The sequence below is a fragment of the Lepisma saccharinum genome, chromosome 4 (genome assembly GCF_977018435.1).
Source record: "Lepisma saccharinum chromosome 4, izLepSacc3.1, whole genome shotgun sequence".
NCBI classification, from domain to species: Eukaryota; Metazoa; Arthropoda; class Insecta; order Zygentoma; family Lepismatidae; genus Lepisma; species Lepisma saccharinum.
In genome coordinates, this window is record NC_139232.1 from 8174088 (window position 1) to 8193167 (window position 19080).

The 19080-nt window shown below is 41.7% G+C and overlaps 1 protein-coding gene across 7 annotated transcripts in view; it reads right to left on the reverse strand.

Annotated features, from left to right (window-relative positions):
- Pgant9 (polypeptide N-acetylgalactosaminyltransferase 9) overlaps positions 1 to 19080 on the reverse strand; it is a 912350-nt gene that overhangs the window by 419147 nt on the left and 474123 nt on the right. For 2 of the 7 annotated variants that reach the window (XM_083120272.1, XM_083120274.1), the window contains one exon: positions 13664 to 13712. The exons of the other annotated variants lie outside the window; for them this stretch is intronic. The gene's annotated coding sequence lies outside the window, so the exon portion shown is untranslated. The remainder of the gene's footprint in view (positions 1 to 13663; positions 13713 to 19080) is intronic. 7 annotated transcript variants of the gene reach the window in all.

Below are 19080 nucleotides of genomic sequence, written 5' to 3' on the forward strand. Positions count from 1 at the left end.
AACACATACATGATGAATATGTAGGTGGGGACTTGAGCTACAATAATTTTTCCAAGTTTTGCAGTAGGTGCTGGAACCAGGACAGTTATGGGTTTGTCACAATTGATATGACAAGAAAACCCAGTAGCGGCAAATACAGAAGTAAAATCAACGATTTTCTAGACGTTGAGACGTATATAAATAACCATGAAACGACCAATCATTGACGATCTTAAGTTAAGAGATTATCTTGTAAAAAGATTCAAGGGATGGAAATCACAGAACCGGGGAATTTATGAACAACACAAACAAACAGAACAGCCTATTATTGATGCTATTAATAATTTAGGTAAGAATATCAAAACTGTTACAGAGCAAAATCAAGATTTGATCACAGAGCTTGTACCTGTAGCTGCTAGGAACATATTAGATTATCCATTCACCCCACTTTCCAGTATTCATACACCTAGTCCTGTTGCTCCTAGAAGAATTGAGGCTAGTCAGGATCCTATTGAATTGGGTCTTCTTGCTCAAAAATATTTAACCACACCTAAAGACAACAAAGATGAGGTGTTTGGCTTATATGCTGACACAGAGCTTGACGGCAGCATCATACATAGAATTGGCAATTTCAGAGTAACATTTATGGGAGATGATATAATTGTATATTCAGAATCTCGTCTCGGAGAAAAAGGTGCTTTTGTTAAGTACACCGGAACACCTGGGTTGTGGGAACTGATGACTAGGAAAAGGCCTGGCAGCTATACAGAGCAAGATTATGAGGATTACAAAGAAATATTAATAAAATCAGATGCTCTATACCAGAACAATGATCCCACACAAAAAAGGGTTAAGTCGAGCAGTGGGGCAAAATACAATAATTTAATCAAGCCCATATGGTCACAGATCAAGACTGGCAGTGGAATCAAACAATACAACACCCTGCCTAAAGAATTTGTGTGGGTTGATGATGTCAGGAAACTTGTAGATAGGTTATTGGTGATAGCTGGGGAGGAAAATGCTGGGAACCACAATTTTTACAATGAAAAGGTTGGAATTATGGACATGATAAGCACAAAATTGTCTAATTTTATAGTGAATGACCCTAAGGGGATTGGATATCTTATAAAAATTATTAATACTCTACCCCCCAAATTTTGGAATGTTTCTGAGGGTCGGGGCCTGGTGAATGACATTATAAACAAGCTGCCATTTGAACTACACATTCCAGGCTATCAGTATTGTGGTCCAGGCACAAAATTGGACCATAGATTAAACAGAGGGGATCCTGGTGTAAATCCTTTAGATGCTGCTTGTAGAGACCATGACATAGCATACAACACACATTCTGATCTTGACAAGAGACATGTTGCAGACAAGAAATTAGAAGAGGCTGCATTTGGTAGATTTGTAAGCAAAGATGCTTCTTTAAGTGAGAGAATATCAGCATTGGGAACCACCATAGCTATGAGCACCAAACAAAAACTGGGGTGGGGGCTGTGAATATGTATATAATAAACCTACAATGAAGGCCAAGGGTGTTATGTATCAAATACCTTATGCAGGTCTCAAATCTCTTAAAACTATTGACAGTCTTTTAACCAAAAAGCAGCGCAAGAAAAAAAGCTCTTGTATTGCCAAGGGCCATGGTATGAAATTGTTGCTTAGTACCCCCCAATTAAAAAAATTACAGCAATCAAGAAAAAAATTGCATACAGGGGGTTTCATATTTACCATCCCTGCCATCTTAGCAGCTCTCGGGGCTGTTGGGAGCTTGGCCGGGGGATCAGCCGCCATAGCAAAAACAGTGATAGATGCCAAGAAGAATAAGGCAGAATTAGATGAGCAGAAGCGCCATAACCTGGCAATGGAGAAAAAAGGCAAAGGTGTTAAGAGAGCCATGAATAAGTTTAAAAAAAACAAGAGCCGCTTACAAACCAAGATATTGAAGCTTTAATCAAGCCACTGGGCATCAAAAATTTTAGAGGTGTGTACATGTCTGATTCTTTGCCAGAACAACCACTCAACAAAGAGTGTGGCATTGTTAATTTGGATGAGTACAAAAATCAGGGTACTCACTGGATCTGTTATCTTAAATATTTAAACGATGAGGCATTTGTGTTTGATTCATTTGGAGGTGTTCCACCTGAAAATTTAATAAAATATCTAAAATCACCTAATCTTTATTACAATAATGCCCGTGTTCAAAACTTCAAAGATGTTAATTGCGGACATTTGTGTTTATCTGTTCTCAGATATCTGTCTCAAATAAATAAACCATCAATTGAAAATTTTCAAAAGGCCTTGTGGTATCTGAAACATCATGGGGGTATTCCATCTCACCAGCCAAAATTCAATATTGAAACTCAAATTGCATGATGATATAGTGTATCCCAAAACAATAGCTCTCAGAGCATTTTACGGCATGTACTTGATACCTAATATTACACACCACAACAACACAATTGCAGTAGGGGATCAAAAAATTGTCATCACTCCAGGGCAATATAATCTATCCACTCTAAATGCTCAATTACCCAGAGGTGTAGTGTTAAGTCAAAATTCTGTCACTCACAGAGTAGAGATTGTGTCTGCTACAGAGACAGTGCATCTGGGTACTATAGGAGAGCTGTTAGGCTTTGAGAACAACACAAAACTTGAAGCGGCCATCAAACACACTGCTATGAATATACCTAAATTCTTAGCCATAGAGACTCTGAATATTCACTGTAATGTTGCTGAGGGTATGATCACCAAATCAAATGGCATAGGCACTCACAAACAAACCGGCATCATTGCAACATTCAAACCTAATTCCGAATTCATGGAGCCAATCATCTACAATCCATCCCCAACATTATATTTTCCTGTGTGCCACAACAGAATAGATTACATTGAATTGATGGTCACTAATGAAAAAGAAGAATTAGTTGATTTTGCTGGAGCCACAACAACTGCTATCATAGAGATTAACATTTAAATAAAAATACATACAATGGAAAATATTGAGAGTTATGAGCTACAATCATTCCCCCCAAACAGGAGGACATTTGCAAATTTAAATCAACCCAACACAGAAATTGAGGTTGATCTTGATGTAGGGGATGGCTTTATACACCCCCACAGAGCAGATCTATACATCAAATTTGATGTTGTAAAGCTCGATGGAGCAGATTATCCGGCTAACTCAAACATAAGATTGGTGGACAATTTTGTACCGCATCTGTTCTCTGAAATTGAGATCAGAAAACATGGCGTTGTTATAAACAGAGTGGATTATCCCGGCATTACCTCCACAGCTTTGGCCACACTAAAATTATCCAAAACCGAGGCTTCTTACTACAAAATCGGTGGATTTGAGGCTGGTGATAAAATATTAACCAAGAGCCACACAGTGCTGTTCCCCATGCGCCTGTTGCCAGGATTCTTCTCGGATTACAAAGAAATTATGTGGAAAGGCGGGTTAAGAATTACATTTAGAAGAGCTGCCAATGATAACAATGCTTTGATGAGGTACAGCACATTAAACCCTACAGGAGAAGCTCTGCCCAATACCCTACCTGATGAAGGCAAATGCATTATTCAGACTATGGAGCTAAGAATCCCAGTTGTTGAATATGAGGCCAGTTATGCTCTTAAATACAAAGCTGATATAATAAAAAATCCACAGATTCCTCTGCAATTTTACACATATCAATGTGTACAGAAGCCCGCATCTGGCACATATTATGAATTTGATGCTACAAACTCATTCTCCAGCATACAATTTGACATGCCTGATTTTGTGGTGGTATTGTTTCAGACTGGAAGACACAATAATCAGGAAAAAAATTCAAGTAAATTTGATAGCTGCAACATCAAGAATATATATCTTAAAAATGGCAGAAATGAGGTATTCCCTAGAGAAAATTATAATTTAGACATGTCCAAGGATGATTTTCTTAAATTATATGAGGCTTTTTCGGCTTTCAAGCGTGTCACTACTGGCAGTACTGATATGTATTACACACCAGATGAATTCAAAACACAGAGACCCATGTTTGTAATCAACACTTCAAAAAGAAAACAAGTTGTGGTTAATGACAGGACAAACATTAAAATTATCTGTGAATTCCACGAGGCATTACCAGATGACACCATATGTAGTGTCATTCTCATAGGGGAAAAATCATATGTTTATGACGTAAGAAATGAGCGGGTCACGGAGCAATTCTAGAGGGTCTCTGCATATTGCATTGTTTTAATAATAGATAAACAAATTGAATGGTATCCAGTTGAACTTAAACCGGAAGTAGGCAAACCGGAAGTGGACCGGAAGTAGGCAAACAGGAAGTAGACCGGAAGTGAACCGGAAGTAGACCGGAAGTGGACCGGAAGTGGACCGGAAGTGGACCGGAAATAGACCGGAAGTGGACCGGAAGTGGACCGGAAGTGAACCGGAAGTGGGTGTGGGTGTGTGTGGGTGTGGGTGTGTGTGGGTGTGTGTTAATACGTTTGCGTAGTTTTAGGTGTGGGCAAAAAAAAATATGAAGAGGGGCATATTTTTAACAAATTTATGGACAACAATCTCACAGAAGTGCCTGTTTTAAGTGTAGGCAAATCAATCTGAGGGGGGTTCGTACTTTCTCATGGAATCCATGAGGGCATTTTTACAAAAATCTTGGATTAGGCAAGGGTTCCACACTTGAGCAAAAAGCTCATATGGGCATGTTGAGCAAGTTTTAAGTGTAGCAAATCTGCTTGAGGGGGGCTCGTACTTTCTTGTGCTCATAATACCACAAATACCACTACTAGCCGGGAAAAACAGTTCCCAGGACCGAATTGAAATTCAGCCGGGAAAAACAGTTCCCAGGGCCGAATTGAAATTCAGCCGGGAAAAACAGTTCCCAGGGCCGAATTGAAATTCAGCCGGGAAAAACAGTTCCCAGGGCCGAATTGAAATTCAGCCGGGAAAAACAGTTCCCAGGGCCGAATTGAAATTCAGCCGGGAAAAACAGTTCCCAGGGCCGAATTGAAATTCAGCCGGGAAAAACAGTTCCCAGGGCCGAATTGAAATTCAGCCGGGAAAAACAGTTCCCAGGACCGAATTGAAATTCAGCCGGGAAAAACAGTTCCCAGGGCCGAATTGAAATTCAGCCGGGAAAAACAGTTCCCAGGGCCGAATTGAAATTCAGCCGGGAAAAACAGTTCCCAGGGCCGAATTGAAATTCAGCCGGGAAAAACAGTTCCCAGGGCCGAATTGAAATTCAGCCGGGAAAAACAGTTCCCAGGGCCGAATTGAAATTCAGCCGGGAAAAACAGTTCCCAGGGCCGAATTGAAATTCAGCCGGGAAAAACAGTTCCCAGGGCCGAATTGAAATTCAGCCGGGAAAAACAGTTCCCAGGGCCGAATTGAAATTCAGCCGGGAAAAACAGTTCCCAGGGCCGAATTGAAATTCAGCCGGGAAAAACAGTTCCCAGGGCCGAATTGAAATTCAGCCGGGAAAAACAGTTCCCAGGGCCGAATTGAAATTCAGCCGGGAAAAACAGTTCCCAGGACCGAATTGAAATTCAGCCGGGAAAAACAGTTCCCAGGACCGAATTGAAATTCAGCCGGGAAAAACAGTTCCCAGGACCGAATTGAAATTCAGCCGGGAAAAACAGTTCCCAGGACCGAATTGAAATTCAGCCGGGAAAAACAGTTCCCAGGACCGAATTGAAATTCAGCCGGGAAAAACAGTTCCCAGGACCGAATTGAAATTCAGCCGGGAAAAACAGTTCCCAGGACCGAATTGAAATTCAGCCGGGAAAAACAGTTCCCAGGACCGAATTGAAATTCAGCCGGGAAAAACAGTTCCCAGGACCGAATTGAAATTCAGCCGGGAAAAACAGTTCCCAGGACCGAATTGAAATTCAGCCGGGAAAAACAGTTCCCAGGACCGAATTGAAATTCAGCCGGGAAAAACAGTTCCCAGGACCGAATTGAAATTCAGCCGGGAAAAACAGTTCCCAGGACCGAATTGAAATTCAGCCGGGAAAAACAGTTCCCAGGACCGAATTGAAATTCAGCCGGGAAAAACAGTTCCCAGGACCGAATTGAAATTCAGCCGGGAAAAACAGTTCCCAGGACCGAATTGAAATTCAGCCGGGAAAAACAGTTCCCAGGACCGAATTGAAATTCAGCCGGGAAAAACAGTTCCCAGGACCGAATTGAAATTCAGCCGGGAAAAACAGTTCCCAGGACCGAATTGAAATTCAGCCGGGAAAAACAGTTCCCAGGACCGAATTGAAATTCAGCCGGAAAACCTGTTCCCGGATCGAATTTAGATTCAGCATGGAAAACTGCTTCTGGACCGAATTTAAATTCAGCCTCAAAAAAGGTTCCTGGACAGAATTTAAATTCATCCTGAAAAAAGTTTCGTGGACCGAATTTAAATTGGGCCGGAAAAAAATGTTCCTGGACCGAATTTAAATACTTCTCAGATAAAAAGGTTCTCTACGGTCCAAAAGCCATTTATGCTTGCTGATTTTCTCTCCTGGACCGGAATTGAATATATTTAAAATTCTTGGACTTTTAAAAATCCTGGTGTCAACGGCTTCACCACCGAGGCATTAATCGATGAAGGGATACTGCTTGCTCGCGGTATCGAGTCTACTTAGAAAGAGAACGGCATAATTGGAGCAACAGCCATTCTCAAATGATTGTATTCCAATTAACTGTTAGTACGTTCCCGGTTGAATGGAACTGGTAGACTATTAACAATGTTCTTGAGTAACGTAACTTTCGGGGCTCGTTAATGTAGACGCAGGATGTTTCATTTGTTGATTTTAGCGATGCCAGTGGTGCAAGAATAATCTTAAAGGGCGAGAGAGAGATGCCCTACGCTGCCCTGGGGGAAGGTGGTCGCGAAAGCAACAGAAGTTTCTTAACTTCAAGAGGGATCCTCGCCCTCCTCGACCGCAGTGACTCAAGTTTCTCACACTGCCTCAAGTTACTCAACCGCCTTGCTACAGCAACAATTAGGAATTTACGGAAACTAATATTAGCGTCATCATGCCTGGTTTCTGTATTCGCAGCATGTATGTATGTTAGCTGAAAAGGTAACAGCTGCCACGCGGTGCATGTATACTCGTCACTAGCATTTTGCCAATGGGTCTGAGTTTCGAGAGAAACGATTCGTTGATTTTCTTGATTTTTCTTATTTAGCCTAGCCTTTCTGCCACTTTTAGCTAATCGCGACGACGAGGATTATTGAGGATGCAGGGAGACTCTCAAGTAACATCCATTCTCAGGCCAGGATTCGAACCCGTGACCCCCGTAGTGGGGAAGGCGATTCGGTGCAGATTGAGGTTGGAGGCATATTTTAAGTTGCCTTTTTAAACAATTTGTATACCACCGTTAATAACAAAGTTAAACTCATCTTTGTAATTAACTTAAAGCGACGACTGAATTATTACACATGTCCACACAAAAATTCTCCCCCGTTGTTTTTGTACCATCACCCACTTCCTCATCGCCGCGATTAACCCAAGATGTAGAAAAACGACGCAAAATAACTAAAATTGAAGGGTGGAACAAATTCGAATATGAACATGAACTTTCATATTATTCATCCTATTCAAGACTTCATTGTATTTAATACAATTGAATCATTGATTTTTTATTTAGCGTCGTTTTTCTGTTACTTTTAGAAAATCGCGACGATGGAGATGGAGTGATAATACAGTAAAACCTCGTTAATCCAGACTAATGGGAGGGGATAAGTTGACCGGTTTAACGAAAGTCCGGATTAACTGAAATAACCTAAAAGAGCAATAAACAAGCAATGTTCAAATATTTTGTTTCATTTTCATTTGATAATGACTGTCTCATTAGAAAGTGCATTAAAACTCCGCTTGTAGCACGAAAACACGCTTATTATGGTGCATTTAAAGGGCATAGGCCTAAATAGACTATACAGTATAGTACAAAGTCTGCGGGAAACAGAATTTCATCAGTGGTTGACTGCCTTTTCTTTGGGAAGTTCTCTTGTTGACTTTTAGCCACATTTAAAACCTTGCTTTTTTTTTGGCCTATCCGGATTAAGTGAAGTCCGGCATATCGGTGTCCGGATCGACGAGATTTTACTGTATGATGAAAATGATGAAGAGACAGTCAAAAAGAACACCTATGATCAAGCCGGGATTCGAATCCGAGAACCCTGGAGTCGTAGAGCTCTGTGATAACCACTCCGCCACTGGGGTTGGTAAATGAAAATATAGGAACACCTTAGTTTAACACAACAGTTAAATGCGTAAACAACAATAGATGTCGCACTTGCTTTACAAATTCCACTCAAACTATCCATTTTTGGCCGTGTAGTTAGTCTATCGTTATTCTCAATATCTTCCTATTTATTTATTGTCTTCCGTCTCGGTAAGCTTTCTTCTTGGGATGCTCCCGTCATGACTTTCTACGGGTGTTTCCGCACTTGTACACTCGCCGGCAATAAAAATGGGACGCCTAGATCCTGAAATTCTTACTTCCCTATAAGGCGTTATGTGTGTTGCCTAACTCTACGGCGTGTCCTCCCGTTTCGCCTTATCCCATTTTGCCTCATTGCGATTTCACCTCCCCCTCTACAATTTCAAATGATATATGAGAGACGAACTTTCTAAGGCGAAACGGGACATCCCATTTCACCTTATCCTGTTTCGCCTTAGATACAAAAAATTTCCCACCTGGGAATATTATCGACTTGAAGGGTAATTCCTAATGGGAGCGCAGAGCTTGTGATGTTGCCTACCTTGGTTCCCATTGCCCTGTCGGGAGAAGAAGTACTATCTACATCTGGAACACGCGAACACGATTCTACTCCAGGAACGATCGCAGGTAGAACATTTATGGATAAAATGAAGAAATGTATGCTAGAGGAGCCACTGACACCTGTTCCAAAGGTGTACACGTATGTGTAGGAACGATTATTTTTACGAAGAAATTTTAGGTTAGGTTAGGTAAGGTAATAATAATGACTAGTGCTCGGAAGTTGAAGACCTAAAAATTGCCAAAAAAAGACCTATAAAAAGATCTAAAAATATTAAAAAAGGACCTAAAAAAAGGACGTATAAATGTGATCCAAATTAATTAATAACTTCAGTTTTAACCTCTCCACCTTCTCCCTCTGCGCGGCACCTTCAGATTTATCCAAGCGTGTGCTGTCTGGTCGTATACACCGTGCTGAAAGGTTCAAAACAAGAGAAAGTTGCCACTTACAGCGCGACCTTCCAGACAAGTTACGATTAAAGGATCTTGTATCGTACCTGCTTCAGTCGTCCAATTTTTTTTTTCTCTAGTTTCAGGAATCGGTTCAAATATACTTCTTTCTTTCTTTTTTTTAATTCTTTACTACAGAAAGGATGTTTAAGAGGTGATGAATTGATGGTGATTCGAAATGAGAATGGGCAGTAAAAACGTAGTCAAAAGAGGGTGAAGTTGCAAAAAAAAAAAAAGCCGTTAAGACCTAAAAAAGGCTAAAAAAGAACCAATAAACAAAAAAACGCCGAAAAAGGCAAAAAAGGACAAATAAAACCCACCTTTTTCTGGCCTACAATGACCCAAAATGAACATATATTATGTTGGGCCTCGTCTTCGGACACTAGGAAAAGAAAGGATTCTTCCTCAACTTCCGAGCCCTACATATCACACTTCATGTCCATAATATTTCCTGGTGGGAAATTTTGTGTGTGTAAGGCGAAACAGGATAAGGCGAAATTGATGTCCCGTTTCGCCTTAGAAAGTTTGCATCACATAAATCATTTGAAATTGTATTGTGGGAGCTGAAAACGCAATAAGGCGAAACGGGCCGTAATCGACGTCGCGAAAAAACTAATATTTCAGGATCTAGATATGCCATTTTTATTTCCGCTGCACTGTACATTTCATCGGTGACTTCGGGTATCGACTTCAATAAAAGTCCCCAGTGGAACGTAATATATATTTTCCCCCACGGGTACGGATTTCTGTTTTTCCATTTGAATGTCAAATGACATGTCGCCAACCAAAGGTAGGAATACGAAACGAACCGCCACGAATTACGGATTCCGCCGCTGCGACAATTTACCTTGTACAATTGTCTCATCTGAAAGTTAATGCGGCTTCGAGAAAGGGGGGTGACGCCGCTCCTGGGTCGGTCCCCCCTGCCCGTAACGAAGAGAGAGCGCAGCGTGAATAGATACGACGCCATGATCAGGTAGGTTAAGCGCGGGCGGGAAAGGTAGGCCTTGTTTGCTTCCGCCCCGTTCGACGAGACTGCCTACCCGAGATGTAAATGTCGCTGCCTTATCTGAAATATTAACTGTATCTGGAAGGCAAGAGCCGGTTGGGAAGGCGTAGGTGCGTGTCATTTTGTCCCGTCCGGAAGATCTCGTTTCAGATATAGTGAATTATCCAGGAATTCCTTTGTCCGCCATGCGTTGCCCGTACGGGCATAACGTTCTCTTTGGTTTGGACCGTCTTCCATTCGACTTATGGTTCGTGCGTGTAGGTGGTTTCCACTCTGACGCCCGATTCTCGGATTTTGGGTGGACATTTTACCAGTCCTCATCTGGGCTTCGACGATGGCGTAACGCTTTCGCCTTGTAATCACAGGGCCTCCGGGTTCGATTCCAGTGGAGGCACCTATGCTCTGTCCGGGAATCTGTAGAGCAAGCTAACGAAAGCTAGTGTCTGCGCAAGTACTGACTCCAGTGACTAATGAACACGTTAGGGAACGGCATTGCGTGGAGCGGGAAGAGCAGTTGCAGTTATTGTTGAAGTCCTGATTCGAACGCCACTTTACTTCAAACACAGTTCCCAAAAATCAGTTTCCCTCTGAAAACAGCATGTCAAGTCCTTGTAAATCCTCCTCTCATACCTTTCCCAACAATAGTGTCAGTTTTAGGAACTAGCAGTACCTGTAAAGTCCACGTGGAGTAAATTATATGTTGCCAATTCAGTTGCAGATTCCATAACGCGAGGTTGCGGTTATATTTACTAGATTGTGTTTTGATATTTCTTATGTACATTGGGATTCATGAGAATTACCGTGCAAATTGTACATTACAATTTTCATAATTTTTTCACTTACATCCTATGTATTTTTAAGCGATGGATTTTTTCAGTATGCTGGTGCAGAAGTTGTAACAGCTTGTTTTGAGTTGTTTTTTTTTTTAATTCTTGAAGCTCTTACTGGGTCAAAGTGCACGTACATGGTGATAGACAATTTTCACGGTAATACTCATGGATCCCATTGTACAATGTGGAGACCTTGGGAGTGTAACATCGTCGCAATTCGTGTCGGATGCCTAAATACTGCATGTAAATGAAAGTGACAGCAGCGGTTCTTAGAAAAAACAGGCGCTAGCTCGAAACTAGACACGCGTCAGGCCGGCTTCCTCTCCAGCTATGTCAAAGATATCGAACTGCTGTTCGAATCAGGACTTCAACTTTACCAACCTTTTAAGGAGCGTGTAGTGCTTCGCTCTGCCCACTCGCTTTCTCCCCTACTCTGCCTTTATGCGCGGTCTAGCTCCACTCCCGGGATAGAGTGTAATGGTTCGGATCTCTAAGCGAAGACCCAGTAGCAATTTGTCTATCTGTGCATAACATTGCCTTCTCCTACCCTGTAGTTTATGAACGAATGCATACAAATGCATATCTAAGTTTATGTATTTGAGTTTCGAGTTGGTGTTCTTAAGTCCACTTTGTGCACAGTAAGGCTAATCGGGACTGGACCTACAGTTTAAAGTAGAATCCGAACCACTATGTGCCTCCACCGTCTATCGAACCCGGGACCCCTTGATTACAAGGCGACGACGCTACTACTGCGCCATCGGGGAGGCCCTATGTTTATATTTGTATGTATGTAGTATCAAGGCGTGCTTAAGAATCTGCTAAATGGCGTGAGCAACATTCCCATGCTTAGCTATTATCCGGAATGTAGGTTACAAATATACTAGGAATGGTAAAAAAAAAAAAAAAAAAAAAAAAAAAACCTGGTTAGTACAACTTCTCAAATTATAGCGTTTATCTAAAATAGGCTTTCTATAAAATCGCTTGCACTTATGGAGGCCAGTGAGCGCTCCGTGCGATGCTAACTTCCCGTCTGCACACTCCACCTCAAGGCCAGTAAGCAGCAGAGCAGGAGTGGGGGAGCTACTTGCGTAGGGCTAGAAAGATTGTGTTGGAATACGCTTTCAATTTCAAAGAACCACTACCTGTTTCTTCTACCACGATAACAATGCCACAATGTACTGTGACTCACAAATCAGATGGGAGGTTTGCCACTGCGCGAACGCGACCGTCGAAGCCCCCATCTTTCCTTTCTCCCTCCTACAGCGCTTCTCGCTGTGCAGTCCCCTTGACTATAGGAGAATGCTCAGTTTGTCGACCAGACTTGATATAAAGCGGCATTCTAGATAGTTAGATATAGGGTACCCTATTTTATCAAAAGAGAAGTGAACAATAGATAACTGAATGGAATCACTTTCGCTCGCTCGTACCCGTCTAGTCTCCCACCCTCGAGCTTTACAATGGAATATCATTTTAATGTGACAATAATCAGTACAATAAAACCTCGTTAATCCGGAGTAATGGGAGGATACGTTGACCGGTTAACGAAAGTCCGGATTAACTGAAATAACCTACAAGAACAGTAGAAAGTGCATTAAAACTCCGTTTATAGCAACAAAACACATTTATTATGGTGTATTTAAAGGGCATTCCTGTGGCTTCTTGCCGAAAGTCTGCGGGAAACAGAATTCCATCAGTGGTTGACTGCCTTTTCTTTGGGAAGTTCTCCCATGGACGTTGGATGTACGTATTCGTAGGCGTTAATTAGCAATATGACGAATGCGATTGTTGACTTCTAGCTACATATAAAACCTAGCATTCTGTTGTTTTTTTTCTTTAGCCTGTCCGGGTTATCGGGGTCCGGATTAATGAGCTTTTACTGTAATATATGAGAAATATATCCGCCTTGGTAGTTTCAGCCCACAATCATCTACTTCATTTTCAAATATCACCGTGTATTTGTAACCTAGACTCCACTACATTTTAACACATAGATTATGACTACGTTCACCTAAGTCTTTCACTTTACGTTCAATATATGATGGCCTACTCCACAGACAAATTACGTTTATACGTGTGCAATTGGGCTTCGAGTGTATACCGCTCGTTCCGCATGTTCGAGCGTTATTTGTTCGGGCGACATTCCGTATGCCATCTAGCGTCGTCCGTGCAAACTATTTGGCGCTCGAGCTTCATGCTGCACTCTGGCAAAAAGTAATCCTAGACGGTTACTAGAAAATAATGTCAAGCTTAGATTGGTATTCATAAAAAGTTGTAGTGTTTACGGGAAAGTGCATAAATTTCCAATACCCGGAACAAGAAAATTGCTTGTGTTCCAATATTCCAAGAATCTAAATGCAATTGACTTTCTAAAGCGCCAAGTTTCAGAGTGACGAACAATACACTGCTGCGCTTGAAGTTCACAATGTATTGTTTACGTTCCATTCTTTTAACTTTTCCCGAAAAAAAAATTAATTAGTGGGAGAGCGTCAATTTAGACCTGTCAACAAACATCCTCCCCATATGCAGAGACAAAAGGCCTCTGTTGTGTGTGAGTACGCTATAGTGTAGCGGACGTGCGACTGACAGGCCGTGATTAGCATCAAGGGTACTTACCGACTTTCAAAGCAACACCTATGCGATCGTTTGTTCAGCAGTGGCTCACCTGAAAGCACAAGGGGAAAGGGAGGGTGAGAACGGATGGATACAATGAACAATGTTCATATTTTGTAAATTATTATAACAGCTTACGTACACATTATTACTTACATATACGTTAATTAAATATTTGGCAACGTACACACAAAATCAGTGACAAAATGAAAAAAATGGTAATATTTATAGGCAAAGAGACCAAGTGTCACTGCTGTGGAAATCTTGTTTTCCTTGTGTTTTAGGTGATATTCTGAATGAATTCATTTCTGTGCGCGCGCTCTATCCTTCTATTACTTAAATATTGTTTTTCACCTATCGCTCATGGCTCTGAAGTCTTTATTGTCATGAATACTTTCTTCTTTTGAGCATAGATGGAGGAGGGGGAGGGAGAGAGAGAGAGAATAGAGAGAAATTGTGCAATGATAAGAAGTGGCGCCCGAACAGGGATTCGAAATTATTGACCGTTCCGTTATGTACTATGTTGTGAAGGAAGAATTTTGAGAGAGGGAGAGATAGACAGAGAAAGAGAGAGAGAGAGAGAGAGAGAGAGAGAGAGAGAGAGAGAGAGAGAGTGAGTGAGTGAGTGAGTGAGTGTGTGTGTGTGTAAAAGAGAAAGGGAGAGAAAAGAACGAAACAATGTTCAATAAAGAAATTATCTGTATCTGGTGCAGAAGTTTCAGAATACTGATTATTCTGAAGTTATTGCCTGAAACCTGAATATTGAATACGTGTAACTGTGTCAGTGATGCAGCAAACTTTATCAAATTTACTGGCATATAATTACTTATAGAAACTGAAAAAGTAATTAGCAAACAGACATATGCGTGTGTGCGTGCCAATTACACAATAAAACATTGTGTACAATACCAAAGTATGCGATTTCAAGTAATCGAAAGGGGTTCAAATTATCATTTCTGTCGGTCTTAATTACGAGTTGAACAAAACTCATACCAAGGATTATTGCCTGTGTTTACATAGCTCCAATGCAGCTATACAGTTTTTGTTCGTATTACTTCTATGCTTATTGACAACGATTTCAAATCCTGGTGATGTTCATTCGATATGAGTTTAAAAAAAAGAAAGTACTCGAAAATATAGGTCAATATCGTGATTTCGAAGCTGTTTGAATGGCCTATTCAACTTGTGATCCATTACCGAGAGTTTCATCAATCACGAGTCATCCAAATTGATACAAATTTTCTAATTTCTAAGTGATATTAAGTTTGTGCACCGGGATTTAAAAATGGCCAAAAAGCAGACAGCGCTTCATTACTTGCATTTGCAATCAAGCTTCGAAACGTTCGTCAAAATCCATAATCTAAACGGGTATAAATATCGATTAGGTCCCATTTTCTGGGGATTACTGGCAATTAACTATAACTGCGGCAGCGGCTTTGCTTTACTTATGCATGACTTCCAATTAGGCAACACTCAACGGTACATCCGCATTCATTCCATATCGGTCTGTCCACTGCACGGTCCTCGAAACGAGCAGGAAAACTTCTTCCGTTTCGCGGAACAGGGCTTACAAATATAGCGATTTGGTTGTTCCAATCAGCATTATCCCAGGACAAAACAATATTGTTTACAGCAGACCAATCGTTGCGGGAGCTTACTGCAAGTTTCGGCAAATCATCCAACTGGTAACGTCAGCACTTTTTGGTAAACTGCCAACGAAGGTGTGCGATAAAGGAATCAACTTTTCCAGCATGCGTTAACGACTCACTGGACAACGACTGTACAGAGAACATTGTTACGGACACTTTGCTCATGATGGTAGTTTCCCTTTATTCGCATTGTGTCTTAATGCCCGAATATGTGTGTCTATTACATTTCCAATAATGGTCTTAAGATTAAGACTTTGAACCGATGCCAACTCTCTTACAGATTCCCATCGACACCGATGCTTAAAAATTGCAATAATTAAAAGTTTCTCAAAATACTGATAAATGTTAGTTGTAATTATCCCTCTAAAATTCATTTAATAATTTGCACCAGCTTGACATTAGGATGCACCTGCACTAAACCCGGTGTCCAAAAGTGTAGTGAACCAGACGGGGCAACTAGTGTGCGCATCTGTAGGCCAGCGAGCGCTCTGTGCAGTTTTCCAGTCTGCACACTGCACGTCGAGGCCAGTAAGCAAGAGCAGGAGAAGAGAGGTTTCCCACTGCCGATCTCTGACCCACTGCCTCCTCTCCACTCCTCCTAAAACGCTCCTCGCTCTGCAGTCCACACGTGCATGCGAGAGCGTTATTCCACAATTACAGGGGGTTGTTCAGGGCTGGTTAACGTGTCGACAAGCTAGTTATTGAAATAAGTATTGAGGCTTTCCTGGCGACCAACGATGAAAAGATTATCTCGGGCTATCGACTAAATGACTTGTGGAAAGGATTCCAAGCCACTCACAATCTTGTGACTTCTACCCTGAAGCTGAGAATGGTGTTAGCTCTCGAAAGCTTGGAATCCTTTCCACAGCTCACCTGGTTGATAGCCAAAGATAATATATTCATAAGCTAGTTACTATTGTAATAGGAACAGTAACTTTGCTCTGTTCCAGGAATCTGTGGAGCAAGCGAACGAAAACAAGTCCTCTGCGGAGATAGTGACTCGAAAGGGCTCGACAATCTTTTTTGTTAAAGGTTCAATAAATTTTGTTCTTTAGATCCATTGTTAGTGATTAAAAAAATAAGTTACTTTAGGGATAACAGCGTAATTTTTCTTGATAGGCCATATCGACAGGAGGGGTTGTGAACGCACGAGAGGGCATGGAGGAGAAAACACGTCTCCAGCTACTACCAGTTTGCAGCAGTGCACACTGCTTCGCTCCGCCCACTCGCTTTTTTATCGTCTCCACAGTTATGTAAGGCCTTCCTCCACATATTCCTGGGATAGACTGTAACGCTCGTGGTGTAAACGGTGCAGACACAAATGCACTAGTTGACACGAAATCAACCAAGGAGACGAGTCAGTGTTGCACTTTGTAAACAACTAGACGCGTCATTGCAGAGACAGTCAAAAAGTGTAGCGAAATTTTGATGAAGCAGATACACTTATTTCAAACTGCGCTCATGCTAGGAACGCATCGACAAGGAAGCCCCTCCAGATGAAACTTCCCACACTCTGTGTCCGGTGAAGAGAACCCGAACCAGAAAGGGCCATCCGGAGAAGCGCTTTGCCACGCGAGGACAAAATTATCTTCCTTCCGCTCAACGATCGTCTCAAAACTTTCCGACTGCGACGAGCTCGCGCAACAAACTTTTAGTCGCCAACTCAAAGAGTTAATCCCCCGTAACAAAAGTAATTGGATTTTAACGTATTAGGTCCGGGAGAAGGCCCGGAGGTAATCCGTGAATAAATCTCGCCGGGAATTTAATAAATGCACTCCGCCGTCGGGAGTCATTTGCGAAGAAGCCCAACATGTGGAAGGATGATGTATCCATTAGGCTGGCCGAAGAGGATTAGTTACGTCTCGACCTAGACCATGCCCCCACCCGCAAAACCTCTCTTTTTTTTTTTTTTTTCCAAAATCCGCGAACGCCGAGGCGGAAGACCGAGAAATTTTTCCGCTGACAAAAAGGGGCGAATCAAGTCACGTGCGCGAGCGAGCGTGTTCCTCCCGAGCACCATGTCATAATCCCATGAATTGTGATTCAATGCACTCTCGACTACTTCACAAAGGATCAGGATGACAAAGTGAAAGGGATACAGCCCCGTGGAAGGGGAAAAAAAAATCTCAGGCCGTAGGAAACTGAATAGGTCACAAAATATGACCAAATCCAGAAAGTTCCGAAAGCTGAATATAAGAACTAGCTTCTTTTACGCATCTTGAGCAAAACAGCATTTTCCCGAAAGATGGATAACTTGTCCTTACGGAATTGTCTGGATCAAAAATATTAATTAACACTACGGATGGACAGACGGTGCTGAAGTCCTTTAATCCACTACATGGTGAATTGGATAAAGGAAAAATTGTGTGAGAATACAGGCTTGCAACTAGGAAAAACTTTAGCGGACAAATATAACCTGTGAACTTGCACGACCGACAGTAATCTGCGTTAACAAAGAATCGGTAGTCAAAAAGTTTGTCAACATTTAAATACACCTTATGAACAGGTAATCAGAACTGGATCTACGGTGGGATCTGAATTATTCTTCGAAGTGCCTCGACCGGAGGCGAATAAGTGTGTCCTGTGACGTCAGGATGCGCACAGCCGCCATGTTTGTGCCCAATTTAATTTGTCGATTGCAACGGAATATCTTTACATCAGCACCAACTGCAAGTTTGTTTTAAATCACGAATATCTGTGTTAGTACTTATCTCCGCCCGCCCGCTTAAATTCCGTTTGCTTACAAGAACTGGCCTCAATCATGACTGCCGGAAGCCACAATGGAACAGTTTGTGACGTAGTTGCAACACACCTATACGGGCTCCTTACTTACCACAGGTGACAGCGTTATCATTACACCATCGGGGAGGCTCCAACAATTGTAGTAAAAATAATGTCACTCGAGTGTGGAGCAAGATTGAGCATAACTTGCTCAACTGAAAGGGTCGTACATAATGTAAAGAGTTTAGAATATAATGTAATACCTCAGAATTCTGTAATTATATTTCTCTTTACAATATTAAAACAATTGAAAGATGGCGTGGCGGAGTGGTTAGCATAGCACCCCGTCCTGGGCAGGGTGTTCTTTGTGAATGTTCATTCATCAATTTCATCATATGATCTTCACGATTACCCAAAGGTGGCAGAAAAAGCAAAGTTATCATTGTGAGAGAGATGTCCAAAAGCCTATAAGACAGCTGTTCTCACGGCGGGCTATTTGGAAGAGAGGGGCTGATAGTGTGCGACTTATAATAACGACTTCCCTATTAAGTTATGTTGTTTCTTACTCTCTCAAGATGTTGGGGGCGTTTGGCTTTCATGTTCCGCCTGTCTATGCTCTTCCCTGGCCTCAAAATGTCGTCATCGTTTCCACGCAACATACCCTGAAAACTTCATACTCCAAAGCAGAAAGGCTCTTACACCTGGACTCATAGTCAGGACAATGGTTGGTGGAGCTCATTCACAGCCAGACATTTTATCCCAGATATGCAAATTATACTCCTGAGATGCATTTCTTCTTTGTAGTCAAGACAAAGCGTTCCTCTGCATATGATGAGGTATGATCCGCCTTTTTCAAAATTTCGCGAGTCTTTCCCTGTATTTAGATTTTGTCAAGGGAACCGTGCAAGAATTACATACGGAAATGGCCGAAGTGCTGATGCAACCGGTATTTTAATTTCATTCATTTATTCATTATTCATGTCATTGATGTTGCCCTGTTAGTTCACAAAGTCAACCCAAAGGGAACATAACCGAAACACAAAGAGGACT